General features: G+C 44.5%; 1 protein-coding gene across 1 annotated transcript in view; it reads left to right on the top strand.

Moving 5' to 3' along the window:
* Window positions 1–18,145, top strand: part of MGMT (O-6-methylguanine-DNA methyltransferase) — a 282,268-nt gene that overhangs the window by 215,125 nt on the left and 48,998 nt on the right. The gene's annotated exons all lie outside the window — the stretch shown is intronic.

Raw genomic sequence — 18,145 nt, forward strand, 5'->3', positions numbered from 1 at the left:
CAACGTGATGCCAGGTGCACAGGGGGCGCTCTGTCCATACCCCTGCTGGATGCATGTCAGTTAACTCTGCAGCAGCACCCGAACCAGGCAGCTCGGGTGGGTGGGGGTGGGGTGGTTGGATGTAGAATTGATGATGGAGGAGGCACTTAAACCAAGGCTTATGTTCCAGCTTGGAAAAGCACTTGGACCTGGGGGGCATTACAGGTGGGAGGACCCGAGTGGAGTGACAGGGAACCCAGGGGTGAAGGGAACCATCTGGACAGACCTAGACCAGATACTAAGCACCTTGCAGGCCAGATCACCGTTGCCACTCCTGCTCAGCTCTGCTGCATGCATGTAAGCAAGTGGGCGTGGTTGGGCTCCAATAAAACTTTATTTACAAAAATAACTGTGGGCCAGGTTTGGACCATGGACATATTGAAAATCCCATGTGGGGACAAATGTGGCATGAGTGGTGGTTTAAAACGCTGGATGATTGTTGGCGAGGAGGGGCTGTAGGCAGCAGTGGTGGTACTGGCCCAGCAAGAACAGGGGGGAGCTGCCGGGCTGCAGGGGAAGGAAGAAGAAACTCACGGTTTCCCTCCGCGTGAAAATGGCCCAGAAGGACAAACTGCATAAATACAGGCAGTCTCTCCTGGGAGAGCTTTGGGGACCCCAGGTCCCCTTGCTGCTGCTCATCCCTTGTTCCCAGGATAGGCAGTGATGGGCCCTGCGATGAATTTCCTGCAGTGAACACGGCTCTCTGGCAAAGCCAGGCAGCGCAGAAGCAGGTTGCATCCAGGAGTCTACACACAAATGGTTAGATGTTCACGATGCAATATTAATACACCAGTGAAAAACCAAGCAGCCTGTAGGATTCTAGTTTCTGGTCGATCATTTTTGTACCCGGGCCTGTCACGTGGTCTCCTAAGCATAGACAGACCTGACTGAGACAGTAAGAAAGCCAGAACAGATGAAAATAGTTTTTTTTTTCTTTTTTTAACCATGACAGCACTTTTTAAGGTGAGAATAAGGCCACTAATTCTTCCCATTTTTAGTCGTACTATAATTTCCTATTACTTGTACCCTAAGCAGCCACAGAACCTTGCTCAGTAGGTCTTGCGTGAAGAGGGGATGCCACTTGTTAGAAGCAGCAATTTCAATCCATTTGCTCCATTTTTATCAGCACTAAATAATACCTTTTAAGCATCCTACTGGGATCAGGGCAGGAATGCCCGATAGAATGCAGGATGCCCAATTAAACCCTGCTTCCGATAAACAGTAAATCATTTTCTCATCTAAGTACTATGAAAGACTTTGTTGATTTAAAATTCAAATTTAACTAGGTGACCTGTATTCTTTTTTTTTTTCCATTGTGTACAGTCGATGCGCAATGTTACTTTAGTTTCAGGTGTACAACATAGTGATTCGCCATCTCTACGTTACACTGTGCTCACATGTGTAGCTGCCATCTGTCACCATACAACACTACTAGGGTACGGTTGACTCTTCTCTGTGCTGTACCTTTCATCCCCATGACTTCCTCATTGTATGCATGACTGGAAGTCTGTACCTCCCCATCACCCATTTTCCCCACCCCTCACCTGTCTGGCAACCATCAGTTTGTTCTATTTATAGGTCCAGTTCTGCTTTGTTCTTCTTTGTTTTATTTTTGAGTCCACTTGTGAGTGAACTCATACATTATTTGTCTGTCTTGGTCTGACCCCCTAGATCTATCCATGTTGATGCAAATAGCAGATCTCCTTTTCATGGCTGAGTAATATTCCTTTGTTCCTATATACCAGTTCATGTTATTCATCTATGGATGGGCATTTAGGTGGCTTCCATATCTTGGCTATTATAAATAATGTTTCAGTGGGGGGCATATATCTTTTCAGATTAGTGTTTGTGTTTTCTTTGGGTAAATACACAGCAGTGGAATTACTGGATCACATGATATTTCTATTTTTAGTTTTTTGAGGAACCTCCCTACTGTTTACCACAGTGGCTGCACCAACTTACATTCCCACCAACGATGCACAAGGGTTCCTCCCCCCTCCCCTCGCAGCCTCGCCAACACTTGTTTTTTGTTGTTTGTGATTCTAACCATTCTAACAGTTGTAAGGTGTTATCTCATTGTGTTGATATGCATCTCCCTGATGATGAGTGATGCTGAGTATCTTCTCATGTGCCAGTTGGCCATCTGTATGTCTTTGGGAAAATGTCCCTTCAGGTCCTCTGCCTATTTTTAATCAGATTATTTTAGCCTTGACTTGTATTAATCCTTTATGTATTTTGGATATTAGGCCCTTATTGGAGATGTCATTTGCAAACATCTCCCATTCGGTAGGTCACCTTTTTGTTTTGTTGATGATTTCCCTCACTGTGTGAAAGCTTTTTATTTTGATTTTATTTTTGCTTTTATTTCCCTTGACTTGGTAGACACATCTAGGAAAATGTTGCTACAGCCAATGTCAGAAAAATTACTACCTGTGCTCTCCTCTGGGATTGTAATGGTTCAGATCTCACTTTTAGGTCTTCAGTGCATTTTGAGTTTATTCTTCTGTATGGTGCCAGGAAGGGGTCCAGTTTCATCCTTCTGCATGTTGCTCTCCATTTTTCCCAACACCATTTTTTAAAGAGACTCTTTCCCATTGCCTATTCTTGCCTCTGTTGTTAAAGATGAATTGTCTATATAATTGTGATTTTGTTTCTGGGGTTTCTATTCTGTTCCATTGAGCTGTCAGTTTTTATGCCTGTACCATGTTGTTTTGATTGCTACAGCTTTATAGAATATCTTATAATTTGAGGTTGTGATACCTCCAGCCTTGTTCTTTTTTCTCAAAATTGCTTTGGCTACTTGGGGCATTTTGTGGTTCCACACAAATTTCAGGATTCTAGTTCTGTAAAAAATGCTGTTGACATTTTGAATAGGGATTGCATTAAATTTGTAGATTGCTTTAGACAGTATGGACATTTTAACAGCATTCTTCCAATCCATGAGCATAGAATATATTTCCATTTGTTTGTGTCATCTTCAGTTTCTTTCATCATCATTTTATAGTTTTCAGAGTACAGGTCTTTCACTTGCGTTGTTAAGTTTATTCCTAGGTATTTCATTATTTTTGGTGCCATTGTAAATAGAATTGCTTTCTTAATTTCTCTTTCTGCTACTTTGTCATTAGTGTATAAAAACACTGCCAGTTTCTGTTAATTTTGTATTCTGTAACTTGACTGTATTTGTTCTAGTAGTTTTTTGGTGGAGTCTTAGGGTTTTCTATGTATAGTATCCTGTCAACTGCAAATAGTTGGCAGTCCAACTTCTTCTTACCAAAACAGATGCCTCATTTCTTTTTTTCTTGTCTGATTGCTGTGGCCAGGACTTCCACTACTATGTTGCATTAAAGTGGTAAGAATGGGCATCCTTGTCTAGTTCCTGATCTTAAAGGAAAAGCTCACAATTTTTCACCTTTGAATATGATCTTAGCTATGGGTTTTTCATAAATGGCTTTTATTATGTTGAGGCATGTTCCCTCTAAACTGACTTTGTTGAAAGTTATTTTTCTGCATCTACTGGGAGATGATTTTTAGCTTTGATTTTGTAGATGTGGTATATCTTGTTAATTGATTTGCAAATATTGAGCCATCATAGCATCCCTGGAATAAATCCCACTTGATCATGGTGAATCAGCTGTTTAGTATATTATTAAATGGGGCTTATTAATATTTTGGTGAATTTTTCATCTATCAGGGATATTTATTTGTAGTTCTCTTTTTTGTGGCATGTTTTTCTGGTTTGAGTATCAGGAAAAGATTGGCCTCATAAACATACATGGAAGCTTTCCTTCCTGTTGTATGTTTTGGAATAGTTTGAGGAGAGTAGGTATTGATTCTTTTAAATGTTGAGTAAAGTTCACCTGTGAATCCATCTGGTTCTGGACTTTTATTTTCAAGAGAGTTTTTAAAATAACAATTCAATTTCGTTAGTAATAGTTGGTCTATTCAGATTTTTTATTTCTCACTGATTTAGTTTTGGAAGATTATACGTTTCCAGGAATGTGTGCATTTTTTCTGGGTTGTTTGGTTTGCTGGCATGTAACTTTTCATAATCTATTATAACCCTTGTATCTCTATCATCTCAGTTCCTTCATGTCTGATTTTATTAATTTGAGTCCTTTCTCTTTTTTGATGGGTCTAAGAACTTATCAATTTTATCTTTTCATAGCACTATTTCTTGGTTTCATTTTTTGCCCATTTTTTAGTGTCTTTATCATTTCTTTCTGCTCTGATCTTTATTGTTTCCCTTCTTCTACTTAACCTTGAGCTTTGTTCTTTTTTTTTTTTTTTTAGTTCCTTCAGTTGTTAGGTTGTTGGAGCTTTTTCTTGAGGTAGGCCTGAATCACTATATATTTCCCTCTTAGGCCTGTTTATGGTATGTCCCAAAGATTTTGGGCAACTACGTTTTCATTTTCGTTTGTTTCTGTGGGGTTGTATTCTCCTTTGATTTCATTACTGACCCATTGGTTGTTCAAGTAGCATGTTGTTTAGCCTCCACATGTTTGTGGTTTTTCCAGTTTTTTCTTGTGATTGATTTCTAGTTTCATACCATTGTGGTTAGAAAAGATACATGGTATGATTTCAGTCTTCTTGAATTTATTGAGGCTTGTTTTGTGGCCTAACGTGATCTCTTCTGGAGAATATTCCATGTGCACTTAAAAAGAATGTTGTTTTTAATTGGAACATTCCATATATGTCTGTTATGTGCATCTGGTCTAGTGTGTTATTTAAAGACACTGCTTCTTTATTGATTTTGTTTGATGATCTAGCCATTGATGTAAATGGGGTGTTAAAGTCCTCTATTATTATTGTATTGCCGTCAATTTCTTCCCCTGTCCGTTTATTTGCTTTATTTATGTATTTAGGTGCTCCAGTGTTGGATGCATAGATATTTAAAATTATTATAACTGCTTTTTTTTGATCCCATTATCATTATATAATGCCCTCCTTTGTCTCGGTACACTCTTTGTTTTAAAGTCTCTTTTGTCTGGTATCACTAATGGTACCCTGGGTTCTTTTCACTTCTGTTTGCATGGTAAAAGCTTTTCATCCCTTCAGTTTGGGTCTGTATGTATCCTTAGGTCTGAGATAGCTTATAAATTGGTCTTATTTTTTATCTACACCCTCCCACCATATGTCTTTTAATTGGAGCATTTAGGCCATTTACATTTAAAGTAATTACTGATGGCATGTACTTAGTGCCATTTTGTTCGTTGTTTTCTGGTTGTTTTTGTGGTGCTTCTGTTTCTTTCCTCTTGTGAGCGCTTTCTTTGTGATTGGTGAGTTTCTGTGTTGTTTGGCTTTATTTTTGTTTATCTTCTATGTTTTGGGTTTGCCATTACCACAAGGTTCATATACAACATCCCAAGTATATAGCAGTCTATCTTAAGTTGACCGTCATTTAATGAACAGTCTTAACCTGTGTTCCTCAGAGGGAGTTTGCATTTCCAAGGATCTAGGAGTTCTGTGAGATTTTAAAATTTATGTTTGCATTGCAGTTAAAATGTTTAAACATCTCACTATTCATAAAGGTAAAATACTTAATGTAATAATCACAGTTGAGATGTTTTTATACAAGACTTTACTTTTTTAAGTTACTGCTTTTCAAACTAGAATTTTCTTGAGTGAGAATCTTTTGAAAAGAAAAGGATCCCAAAATTCTCAGACCTCAGACTCCAGTGTAAGCCAAGGACTTAAATTCAGAATGGAGCAAACTTGAGAGGCCTCCAGACCTCTGTAGGCATGCTGTTGGCGGATGCAGAAAAGTGACATCTGTACAGAGAAATAAGGCCTAGTTCTAGGCAGAGGGAACTAGAGATTTGGGACCAGAGAAGAGGAGAGAGACTCCAGAACATTAATAATTACATTGTATTTGTGGTTGGCAGAATGATGCAGCCCAGAAGCCCGTAGTCTGACCTTGGGGATTGGGTGACCCTGCCTGGAGCAGCAGAGAGAACATGCTCTCCATTCAAGCTCCGATCAGATACATTTTCAGTGGGATCTACTGTTTCTTTGTCCCCTTCTGCTCTTCTCAAGCTCTCAGGGTGGAGGCGTTTAGGGGTCAGATCAAGGCTTAGTGCTCTGAAATGCTGCCTCCTGGCTCCAGGGTTTGCATGCAGGGCCTCTTCCCTTGTCTAAACTGTCAGAACACCTGTAAATAAATGCTGCTTTGTTTTTGCTGGAAAACCCTGTGACACCCCCTTCTCTCTTCCCTGGGGAGGGCTGTGAACCGGGTCCAGGCGTGGAGCTTACGGTCCACAGACCCGCCTGCCTGCAAGTGTGACAGCCTCCCAGAGGGCTGTATTGATTTTTTAAGAGGAGGAAAAAGGCATATAAAATTGGACTTTCCAACCTTCTTGGAGTAGAAATTGGTGCTTCCAAAGGGAATTTTAATTGGCTGGCTTTGCAGCTAAAATGTTTTCTACCTCTTTCTTTTTCTTCTTCACCCTGCCTCCGTTCATCCTTTTAGATTCCCCCAACCCCGTTCACTTATACTTCCTACTCTTGAGCATAATTGGGTCCTTTACTGGTGGGCTTCTGATTGGAAGACCTCAGGGTGTTGCTAAGTTTGAGCACCCTGGAAGGAAGGCAGAAGATGCTGGGGGAACAGCCAGCTCACAGAAGGAAGGGGGTGAAGGGGGGAATGGCATCTGTGCTTGCTGTTCAGAGTGAATCATCCTTCAAATTGAAAATCTTGATTTCCAGTGCCAGTGACAATACTTGTTGAAGAAGTACAAATGTTTTCTGCTTCTTGTAATCCACTTCTTGCAAATATTAGTACTCTGGAAAAAAGATTTATTTTAATAATGTGAGTTTTAGGTTTTTTTTTCTGTAGTTAACATTGTTTTATTACCCTATATCCTTGCCAGAAAGCGCATTTTAAGAGTTTCAATTCAAAATTAAATATGACCTCAGTGTTTTAAAATACAATTACATTAACTGTCCATTTAATAGTTGCTTAAGATTTTTTTGGCCACTAATGTATAGTCAATATACTTGTCTGATATTAAATACAGGGTTTTCAGCCATGCTCACCAGCTAACGTGTTCCAGCTGCAACAATAAATGGGAGCAAAGGCTTTCTGAGAAAGTGAGCTACAGAAAGTTGTTCCCAGATGAAACTGCAGTGTTCTCTTATATCATCAGCTATGCTTTTCTTTAAAAACTCCACTGTGTTTGATAATAGGGAAGGATCCATTATTTATTTAGAACTGTACAAACCAATTTACAAGACAGGTAATTTAGTGGCAGGATTATTTATTAATGAGCCCAGTACACAAGTTAATGGGACTAAACCCTGTGGAGGTCATCCCTCCTATACAACACATGCCTTTTGGAGAGAAAAGAGTAGTATTCAGAACATTCAGTTATTCTTTTAACATTTAAATTAAGACACGTTCCCTTGCTACGATGTAAAATGTTTTTGTTTCTGAATTGCATCACAACAAAGTAGTCTTGAAGCTGTCTGGAGATCAATTTTGTCAACCATGTTAGGGGTAGATATGTTTAGCTCCTGTTAGTACCAAAGGTCTGAGAACCAGGAAAAGGGGCCATGGCTTCCCAAGGTCAGGCACATCCCGCCATCCCTGACGCATGCTTTGCATCTGCAATGCTCTGTCCCATTGCTCACCGCACATTTCAGAATTCCCAGTCACTGTGGGAGGGGCATGTGTGTGCCTGCTTCCTAGGAGTGGGCTTCCTTCTCATGTCTGTTTTACCCCAGAATTGATCCCAAGGTAGTGATCGCAGAGGGCCCACCAGAGCCTTCTACATGTCTGGGGGTGCGGGTAGGGAGTTCTCCCCACTTAGGAACCTCTTGCCTCTTTCCACAATGATCCAATGGCCACCTCTTGGAAGACTGAAAAACCTAATGGAGAAATGAGGGGCAGCATAAGTGGCCTACATAGAATGTATGTGTAGTCATTGAAATTCAACCTTTATCTATAGTCAGAGAATGAAGATAGAGCTAAGTATGCTATTTAATTTCATCTTTCTTGTGTTTCATCTCATTATGCATTTGATTGCCTTATATCTGGAGCAGGGAATGGAGCTGCCATGAAGGAGACCCACTTAGTTTTGTGTCTTCAAATCCGAAACACTTCCAGATTTTGACTGTAGAGTCCTATCAAAGCAAGCAAAATTGGAAGTGATGTCCAGTCCCTGGGCTTTAACAAACTTTGTTATTCGGCAGACTGCTACAAAATCTGAAAAGGCAGAGAAATGTAGCTTTCACTGTTTAGAAAATCTTTGTGGGTTTTTCTTCCCCCTAGGGAATGGTTTTCAGCAAATTATTCATTGGAAAAATGAAATCTGAAATGCAGGTGTTTTTCAGTGCACATGCTATGGTGGCTGTGCTAACACCGTTGCATCTTGTTTACTCATTCACTCAGCAGGCAGGCACTGAGCACCAATAATGTGCCAGATAGGACCCCAGGGCTGTGAGGCAGGTTGAGATCAGCTCCATGATAATGCATGGTTCTTCATTCACATACCTGGAGTAGCCTTCGTGGCGAGCCCATCCAGCTGACTTCATGCAGCCTAGGCTGACATCTGCCCTAGCAAAAAGCCTGGCCTGCTGTTTACCAAGCCACGTAGAACAATACTGTGGCTTTTTTCACCCCTGGGTCCTGCTTCCAGAGGGCTGAGTGTAAGGAAGATGATGGGCCTGGGACAATCTAAGACCTAGGCCTCTTACCTGTAAAAATGTTGTGTGGATTGGTCGAGGCATTTAAATATAAACATGGCCTTTCTTTAAGGGTATAGACCAGAAATGCCCAGTCGGCTGCCCCCTACAAACCTGAATCTCTATAGTATAGGCACCTAGTCGGTCTTCTTGGAAGTGTCTAGAATATAAAAACTAGATTCGACCCTCAGATTCCCATTGTCTTTGAATTGATAAGGTGGTAGGTCTTGGCTGTAGTCTTATGGTTTAGGGGAAACTTTATAGAAGTTACATAAACATAAGAGAATAGACCCAAATACTATATAGGAAATACACTATCAAGAATAGAGCATGTAGGGATGCCTGGGTGGCTCAGTGGTTGAGCGTCTGTCTTCAGCTCAGTGCATGATCTCAGGGTCCTGGGATCAAGTACTGCATCAGGCTTCCTGCAGGGAGCCGGCTTCTCCCTCTGCCTCTCTCTTTGTGTCTCTCATGAATAAATAAATTTTAAAAAACAAATTTTAAAAAAGAGTAGAGCATGTAAACATAGGGTCTTTTAATTATAAGGAGTAACTGTTTTCATTTCAGCAATGATCAAGAATCCTGCAGGTTCATGGTCCAGAGAATAAGGTCTTTGGAATCAGACAGACTCTAGTTCAAATCCTGGTTGCATCCCTTATGCATTAGTTACTATCACATAACTTCTGGACTCGGTTTCATCTTCTGGAACATACAGATAATATCTCCCTTGGGTTATTGGGAGGAATAAACGCAGAACAGTTTTTTTAATTAAATACCTGGCACATGTTAGACAGTAAATAGCAACTGAAATTTTATGCAAGTGTTTACCTTGACCTTTTTCCCTATAGTTGATCCTCACTTTTCTTCAGTGGACTCCTCCTTTCCAAAATGCCATATTGTGTAATGAAGGTCTGACATTGAAACAGTTCTCTTGATGGGGACTTTGGTAGTCAGTTGCCTTGAACCCCTGGCTGACCTTGACTGTGTTATTGAGAGGGTTGGGATATGAAATTGCATGTTCAAAAGCTAATCCTCTTTACCCATCTTGACTATAGCCCTGAGATTTTCCCATTCTCCTGCTACTTTCTTTTATACTCCTAACACCTCTTTATTGTAGGGAGCAAAGGCCCTCAAATTGATGTTTCAGTTCCTCTATTTCCCCAAAATCTTATAGCTCAGAGCAAGCCCTTGTGGGAAATGTATGTCTTTTTCCTTAGGTGTCCTTGCAAAAATTTAATGGCACAGAACAATTAGAAGCATGTAATGACCTTCTTGCACTATCATTGTCGTTTGGGCACAGACACTGATTTTCCTTATCTTGGCATGTGAAGGAAGGAGTCTGATTCCTGTCTATTTCTCCTAAGCCTACAGTGGCACACACCCTCAGCAGAGCAAAGGAAGGCCACACAGAGTCTTTGAGGGCATTGGAATGGGCAGCTGTGGAGAGCGTGGAGATTGGCCCAGCAGAGAGACACCAGGCTGTAGAGGATGCTCAGAGCAGGTGGCTGCTTCCCTGGGCTACATGTGTTATAGAGTCAGCCTGAAAAGATGCTTGCAGTTGACCAGATGCCCCATTTTGAAGTCTGGATGTGACAATGAGGCTTTTATGATTCTTGTTCACAGACCAGTTCATGTTTGTCCCTTCTTTTCCAGGTATAAAGAGAATTATTGAATAATATGCAGCTATCTAACCCCACAGATCCTTTGGGGGGGGAAGTACCCATATGGGAGTACCAGTAATTTGATGAGACTGGTTGAAATGACTCTTTAAAAATTATATTTTTACAGATATTTTTCAACAAATGAGCTAAATTTATTCTTATTGACAGACATGTAATCTACTTAAGTAACAATTTTATTAGGACCTTTTTATACCTCGTTCATGTTAGCTATGTATTTGTTAAACCATTTCATTGCCAATGTATAAGCATCTTACTTATAAGAAGCTAAATTAAGCTGGCAAAGAGGAATCTACCTCTGGTGTATGAAATGTTAGAAAGCTGCTCTGCTCCCTGCTTCAGTGGTGAAAAGCAAATGCAACACAGACATAAGGCTATTTGAACTCTTTATTTGCCACATTTACAATATTAATAACAGCGTTTCTAGAAGTTGTCACATCAAGTAAAAGATCTTCATTCCAGGCTGTCTTTTGGGGCCAAATTGAGACTGGATGCATGCATTTAATAAATTGTAGTCTCAAGTAGTCATTTTTGTAAATAATTAGTTTCAGTGAAAGAATAAGTTAGCATATTGTATGCATGTAATGTTGCAAATGTACATACAGCAAACTTTGCTATTAATCAACAGTCAAGCACCGCAAGTGGGGTCTCATACATAATGAATTGTGCTTAAGCCTCATGGGTTTCTTGATAGAAAAATAAAAGAAAACACAAGTGTAGTAAGCTTTTGAATAAAATTTAACTAGATTGCTCTGCATCCTGTAATTGTTTTGGAATCATTAGGGACCTGATAATTCATCTATAGTTTTGGGGTGTTTTTATCTTCATCTGTCAAATAGTAGAGATTTTAATGATATGTTAAAGTGTTGATAAAATACAATTTTCCTTTTAACAATTTGAACATTTAGGGGAGAAAGCAAATAGGCTTTTTTTAAGGCATTCTTGTCTGCCAAGGATACTATTTAAATCATGTTTTTAAAATGTTTTATTGCTTATGTGTTTAAGAATCATTTTCAAAAAGAAAAAATATATAGTTCTCGTGACATGTCCCTTGTATTAAGGAGTTGAAAATTTACATAAAATTTTCTGGGTTTGGAGGGTGTTTTAAAATACTGTAAATTCCTCTGTGGTCCTGATTAGGTTCTGACATTAATTTGAGCCCCAAATTTTGAGGGCTTAGGATGCCCATTAAAAACTGATATCCAATTTAAGCAACATACCTATGACCACCCAGAAAGTGAGTAAATTGGGGCCCAGTTAAATTTTACTGCCTCTTCCTCCTCCTATTGTTGACCTTGGGACATGAACCATCGGTGGCCTCTGATAGGATCATAAATGTAGAATTCATTTTGGAGGGGGTGTGATTGTGGAGGTGGAAGCATCGAGGCAAGGAGCAGGATTTATGTCCATCTTTGTTATGAACCACACTATAAAAGCTCACCAAGGGTTTGCAGAGCACCTGTCAGAACTCCAGCTAGCCCTCCCGCCGGGATGGTTGAAAACACCACCTTCCCCCTGAAGCCGTCCCCACGACTTCTGTCCAGACTGAAAGTGGTGGGCTCCCTTAGCTACTGCTTTCCCCCCATCGTACAGTAGCAAAGTTTCTTCGTTTCATAGTGAATGACCTGTGGAAACAGACTCTAAAACGAACACGTGAAAGTCAGTCTGTAAACTCACGTGTTATGAGTAGTGGCAGCTCTTAACACCTTTAGATGCGCAAATATATGAATCGTGTCCACCACTGGTTGTGCAAACTTCAGCGTGATGCTGATACTTCACGTTGCGCCCTCCCTTCTTTCTCAGCTATGTCGTGCTCCCAGGGCGGTGTGAGAAGCCCACACGCTGTTGGAACGGCACCCTACACGGTCACGGGAGCCGCGGTGAGGCTCGCCTTTCTTCCTCATCTCTGACTCAGCTCTACTGTTGGAGGCCGATGTTTCTTAGTACCAGCATCAGCACTTTGATTTTTCCTCCCTCCTCTCTTTTTCCTAGTTTAGAAGTTCAGATAACTGCACAGACTCCATCACACCTGAGTGGTGGTATCGCCCGACAGATGCTGGCCACCGGGCTGTGTCACAGAGCCATTGCCCACAGTATCCACCCATTGGACAACGTCAGGGGAACATGGGATTGTCGAAAGGCAGAGTGGAAAGTTGCTGGCACCACCTCTGTGTCTTTACCTTCATGTTCCTTCTCTTCTCGGTTGTGCTACAAACACTGCATTCTCTTGTCACTAAGCCGTATACATAATGGATCCTCGATAATTGCTTGAAGAGGATCAAGCCACAAAATTCAATTGGACTACAGAGCTTAAAAATCTTGATTCGGCCTTCCCGTTTAAAAAAAAAAATGATCTGTTTTGATCGTAGGTAGCATAATTTATTTCTTGTCTTCCATCCTACCACTGGAAAAAAAGCAACTGAGCTTTAGCAAGAAAGTATAATTAAATGCAGGACAAATCCATCAGACACAAACACAAGAGACTCTGCTAGAGGTCTGTTAAATTAGACATAATTGTGCATTTGCCAGTGATATTTAACAGCAGTATCCACATGTTTTAAAATCACCTCTATTGCGATTTTAAAGTTTTGCTGGAAACATGCACCTTCCTGAGGCTGTGGGGTCTGGCGCTCTACCCTGGAGTCCACGCTGTGTCCTGGAGCCAGAGAAGGGGAGATTTGCTCATCTAGCTCAGCTTGGGAAATGTTTCTCTTCGTAAGAGTGTCTAAAATGCTGATGTGGCCAAGGGTCTGGACTCTTCTTCCCACTACAGGCTGTACCCCAGTATCCGTGTGTTTTCACACAGGCCAGTCTCCCCACCCTGCTAAAGGACACAGCCTTGGTCTCCTGCCAGATTCCGGGTGAACTCCCAAGGAACCCTTGTCCCGGGTTGGGTCTCTTTCCTTGGGTGAGCCTCCAGAATCACCAATTAATGTTCCCAACCCCCGTAAGCCTGAATTTTATCCTTTGAAGACAGAGATATTGGAAAGGGACCGGGGTCGGAAAAAGAGATTTTTGAATGCCTGGCCGTCCGCCCCCCTGGGTGTAGCTAATGCTGCTAATCAGATGTGAGTAGCTTAGAACTTCTGGCCTGTTTTCTTACATCAAGTGGGATTTAAGCCAAGTACATGACATTTTAATGTCTTCGGGAAGTAGAATCCACTGAGAAATGAAGATTTAGTGATTCTTTACTACCAGTGAAGTCTTGAGGCACCCCCATACCTGAATACCCAAATCTCCTGCCAAGCTGATTGAGTCATAAAACGTTGAGCAAATTTGCAGCATGGGAAGACGCTGGAGGACGTGGGGTCAGGGATGCTCGTCCAGGTTTCCTTCCATGGTGCCGGCCCTGGATGCACCGGTGCACCTTGGGGACTGCTCTCTGCGGGGCTGGCCCTCCTGGCCCGCTGCAGGCAGCTCCCGGCACTCCCCAGCGGGCTCCCACTTCTGCAGCTGCCATAGCCTGAGCCCGGTGTGTGCGACCTGGCCGAGGGTGCCACACCTGATGGGAAGGGCCGTGGGCCTCCCATGTGGTGGGTGGATAACTCAGAACCTCATCTGGCGGGGCCGTTCCATTTAAACTTGGTCCACTCACCTTGTCTGCCTGCTGCCCGCCGTGTGATGCTCCTTTGTTCCCCTCGCTCTCTAATTGAAATCCATGTCTTGACATGCCAGCTACGTGGCAGGTAGGAAGCACAGCTTTCTCGTGAACACCATCTAGGCTCATGTATGCAGTGCTGTGGGGTTATGGGTTCTCCCTCCATGTACGTAGGTAGGGCATCGTGGCCTCATTAACAGATGTTTTAGAAGTTTGCTCTACATTATATGGTCTCATTCATTTGGGGAATATAAGAATTAATGAAAGGGAATGAAGGGAAAGGAGAGAAAATGAGTGAAAATATCAGTGAGGGTGACAAAACATGAGAGACACCTAACTGGGAAACGAACTAGGGGTAGTGGAAAGGGAGGTGGGCGGGGAGTGGAGTGACTGGGTGATGGGCACTGAGGGGGGCACTTGGTGGGATGTGAGCCCTGGGTGCTATGCTCTATGTTGGCAAATTGAACTCCAATTTTAAAAAAAATTTAAAAATTTAAAAAACCTCAAAAAGTAAAAAAAAAAAAAAAAAAAAAAAAAAACAGTTCTAGAGCCTCTCCCCACATTCCTGTGTCCTGATTTGGGCTGAGGGGCACATGTGAAATCCGAAATACTTCCACAGTGGAACGTTCTTTCTCCAAGTCCTGGAAGAGAAGAGGTCAGGGCTACGTCCCCAAACAGGTCACGACTCCAGGACAACCTCACTCAGGGCTCTCTTTCTCGCTGGCGTTCCGGGGACTTCCCCTGGAGGGTGTTGTCCAGGGATTGCCAACAATTGCATATTTCTTGAAGAAACCCTTAAACCACATATGATTGCCTGTTTGCTCTCGTATGGTGTGCCCAGTGCTCTCTATTGTCATCTGTAAAAAAAAAAAAAAAACACCCAATCAAGCCAAAGTCATTGGTCTGCCCCTAGCCAGCCAGGTTGAAGTAAGGCTGGGCCAGGGTGCGTCCAGTGTCTCAGTGTCGGCCTCAGGGTGGCTCTTGTTGCTGATGAGTGGCATCCTGAGAGCAGGTCTCAGCGACGCCGACGTGTCCCGTTTCTGCGCTGTCCCCGCGGATCGCAGGACAGTGGACTTGCTGGCCGGCCCACGGACAGGTGCGTGGCGCCGTGGTGGCGGGAGGCAGGCTCCCAGGGAGGCTGGGGCGTGGGCCTCCGTGAGCGTGGGCCACGGAGCCCGTAATCAGCGGGGCTTCGGGGCTGGTGGGGAGGGAAGCCCGGAGAGACTCCTCCGTAATCAGCGTGGCCGCCGGTGGGGCTCGCTGCCGTCCCACCGCCGCTCGCCGCAGGGCCGTGCGGGAGGCAGGGCTGCGGGGAGGCAGGGCAGAGAATAAATTTCGTTTTATTGTAGAAATGGAAATTTGTGTCATGGCTTTAAAAATCTGGTTTTATGTGTGTGTTTAATGCCATTCATTTTAAATGTAGTATCATAAATCCTTGCTTCAGAAGCAAAGCTGTTTAATTACATTTCACCCATGAATAGTTACCTAATGCCAATAGAGAAAGAGTTAAAAAGGAGACCTACAGAGTAAATCAGAGGTTGAGATCTTTAGCACAAGCATAAAAAATCAATTTAAGATGAATTTTACTACTATAAAAATTCTTCAAATATCCTTTTAAGAGTTGGAAATGCTAGTAGGGACACAGCTCCCATTCGAGTCCCTCAGCCACGTGGAGGACACGGCCACCAGCCTGGGTAGGGCCTCCGGTGCCCAGACGCCCCCGTGGCACTCAGGAGCCTCCGACGGAAGCAGGTGGCCGGTGGGTCCTGAAGCCCTTGCTCCTTGGTTCGGGATGCCCGGCCTCCCGTGATGTGTGCCCCTGGCCCAGGGACCCCATCGGCCACGTGGGTGACGGCTCAGAGCACCCCACAAGCTCTGATACCATCTGTGGCCATGAGAGGCTGGCCTTGGACAGTCCCGGGGGGGAAACATGGGCACCCAGGCGGTCCCTGCCCCTCTCCTGCCTCCTCAAAAGGGAAGGCCCCCATGGGCTGAGAGCGGGGACATGGGCACCTCAGCTGGGTCCACCTCCCGTTTGGGCAGGTGTCACACAGATTGCCGCCTGCTGGTGGCCCAGGCCTTCGCGGCCACGCTGTCCCCCCCAGGGGGCGTTGGCCTTGCTTCCTGGCAGCAGCCCCAGGCTCTCCGTAGCGCACCCCTGCTCTCCCTCCACCCCCGGGGGGGACGGCCGGGCACCTGACGCTGCTCCCCACCCTTGTTTGCAGTATTGTCAGCGCGTGTTGATTTGTTTTTTTTTTTTTTTTTTTTTTTTTTTAATTTTTATTTATTTATGATAGGCACACAGTGAGAGAGAGAGAGAGGCAGAGACATAGGCAGAGGGAGAAGCAGGCTCCATGCACCGGGAGCCTGACGTGGGATTCGATCCCGGATCTCCAGGATCACGCCCTGGGCCAAAGGCAGGCGCTAAACCGCTGCGCCACCCAGGGATCCCGCGCGTGTTGATTTGTGCGGGAGGAACAGTGTGCGGACAGAGGGACTGGACTTGCTCGAGTTGAATAACGTTTGAGGGGCGCCTGGGTGGCTCAGCAGTTGAGCATCTGCCTTTGGCCCAGGGTGTGATCCCGGGTCCTGGGATCGAGTTCTCCCTCAGGCTCCCCGCAGGGAGCCTGCTTCTCCCTCTGCCCATGTCTCTGCCTCTCTCTCTCTGCCTCTCTCTGTGTGTCTCATGAATAAATAAAATCTTAGGAAAAAAATACGAAGGATGTTTGAGCCGGGCATGGGAAGTTTGACCCTTTCCCCGACCAGATGTCCTGATGGAGAGAGACCAGGGCAGGAAGGAGGTGCCGTGTCCACGTCCAGGAGCATCTTTGCGAGGCCCTTGAGCTGCTCCGCTGGCTCCGAGGTGCCCCTCTATTGCTCTGGGGTCCAGGCCGGCCACAGGCCCGTCCACAGGAGTTCCCACCCACAGAGATCTCGGGAAAGTGGTGGCTCCGGGGCCTGCTCTGTCCATCAGGGGTCGGCAGGATGGCTGGACCGTGGCCAGCACCTCGGGCATGCATCTGTCGTCCCTCTCTGCCTGTTTGCGTCCGTGGGCTCAGTTCTTTCTTCCTTCTGTCTGGTCCCTCGTTACCACTGTCCATGTGCAAGTGCTTAAAGAGCCTTCCCTGATCCACTGTCTGTTCTACTGTGGAAAAACAGCATAAAGGGTGTTTCTGTGCATCCCAAACAAGGAAGCTTATTTCTGCAAAGATCCAAGGCCATCAGTGGAGACTCTCATTTCCATGGAATGCCAGGCATGAAAGACTTGGACTCCAGCATAGGATCGTGTGCAGGACCTGCTTAGAGGTTGTCAGGGGTTCTCTGCAGGTCTAGCGTGAAGCATACCTGCTTCCAGACGTGCAGCGGCCTGTGCGTGCCGGTGGCCTTCTCACACAGACGGCGCCAGGCTGCGCTCTCAGGGACTTGAGTCTCACTGTCGTCCCTGCATTGGGCCACATGGCCCAGTGAGTGGTGACCCTCGTAAGGCTGCTGCGTACAAGGTGAAAAAGGCAGGCTGTGGACTGACGCCCGTGCACGCATCCTCAGCACACAGGATGAGCCTGTACCTCCCCTGCCCCCAAAGCTTCAGTAGCCGAGGATAAAGAGACAGGCTGTGCCTTCCAGGCCGGGAGCCACTAGGAAGCCTGCTGCCTGTCCAGGGCCTTGGAGGGTAAGGAAGGAAAGTCAGCTGAAGAAATCAGACGTGGTGCCGGTGCTTTGGTGGGCGTGGGGTCCTGGGAAAGTGAAATGAAAACTGGATCCATCGTGAAAGTGTAGGGCTCCGAAGCAGCAAGAGTAAAGCCTCTCCGTGGGGATCTCCCCAGAGACCTGGCACCTGCCAAAAGTAAGTCAGCTCTGTGAGAGGCAGCTACTGGGTCCCTTGGACAGAGGAATTAGACCCCGAGGGCAAGGAGCAAACTGAACGGAGTCTCAGGTATGTTGGTTTAAGTTTAAGGAGATAAAAGGAAGAAAGTGACCATAGTGATTGAACAAGGGAACTCGGAAAAAAAAAAAAAAAGGAAGCCAGAGCACAGTGACGGATGTGAGCCTCGCAGGACGACGGGCACACGGATTAGACACTGCAGCGTGAGACTCTGTAGGCTGGAAGCAGACCCCAAGGAAATCCCCCAGAACGCAGCTCAGAGCGGTG

This window comes from Canis lupus, chromosome 28 (genome assembly GCF_003254725.2).
Source record: "Canis lupus dingo isolate Sandy chromosome 28, ASM325472v2, whole genome shotgun sequence".
Classification (NCBI taxonomy): Eukaryota; Metazoa; Chordata; class Mammalia; order Carnivora; family Canidae; genus Canis; species Canis lupus.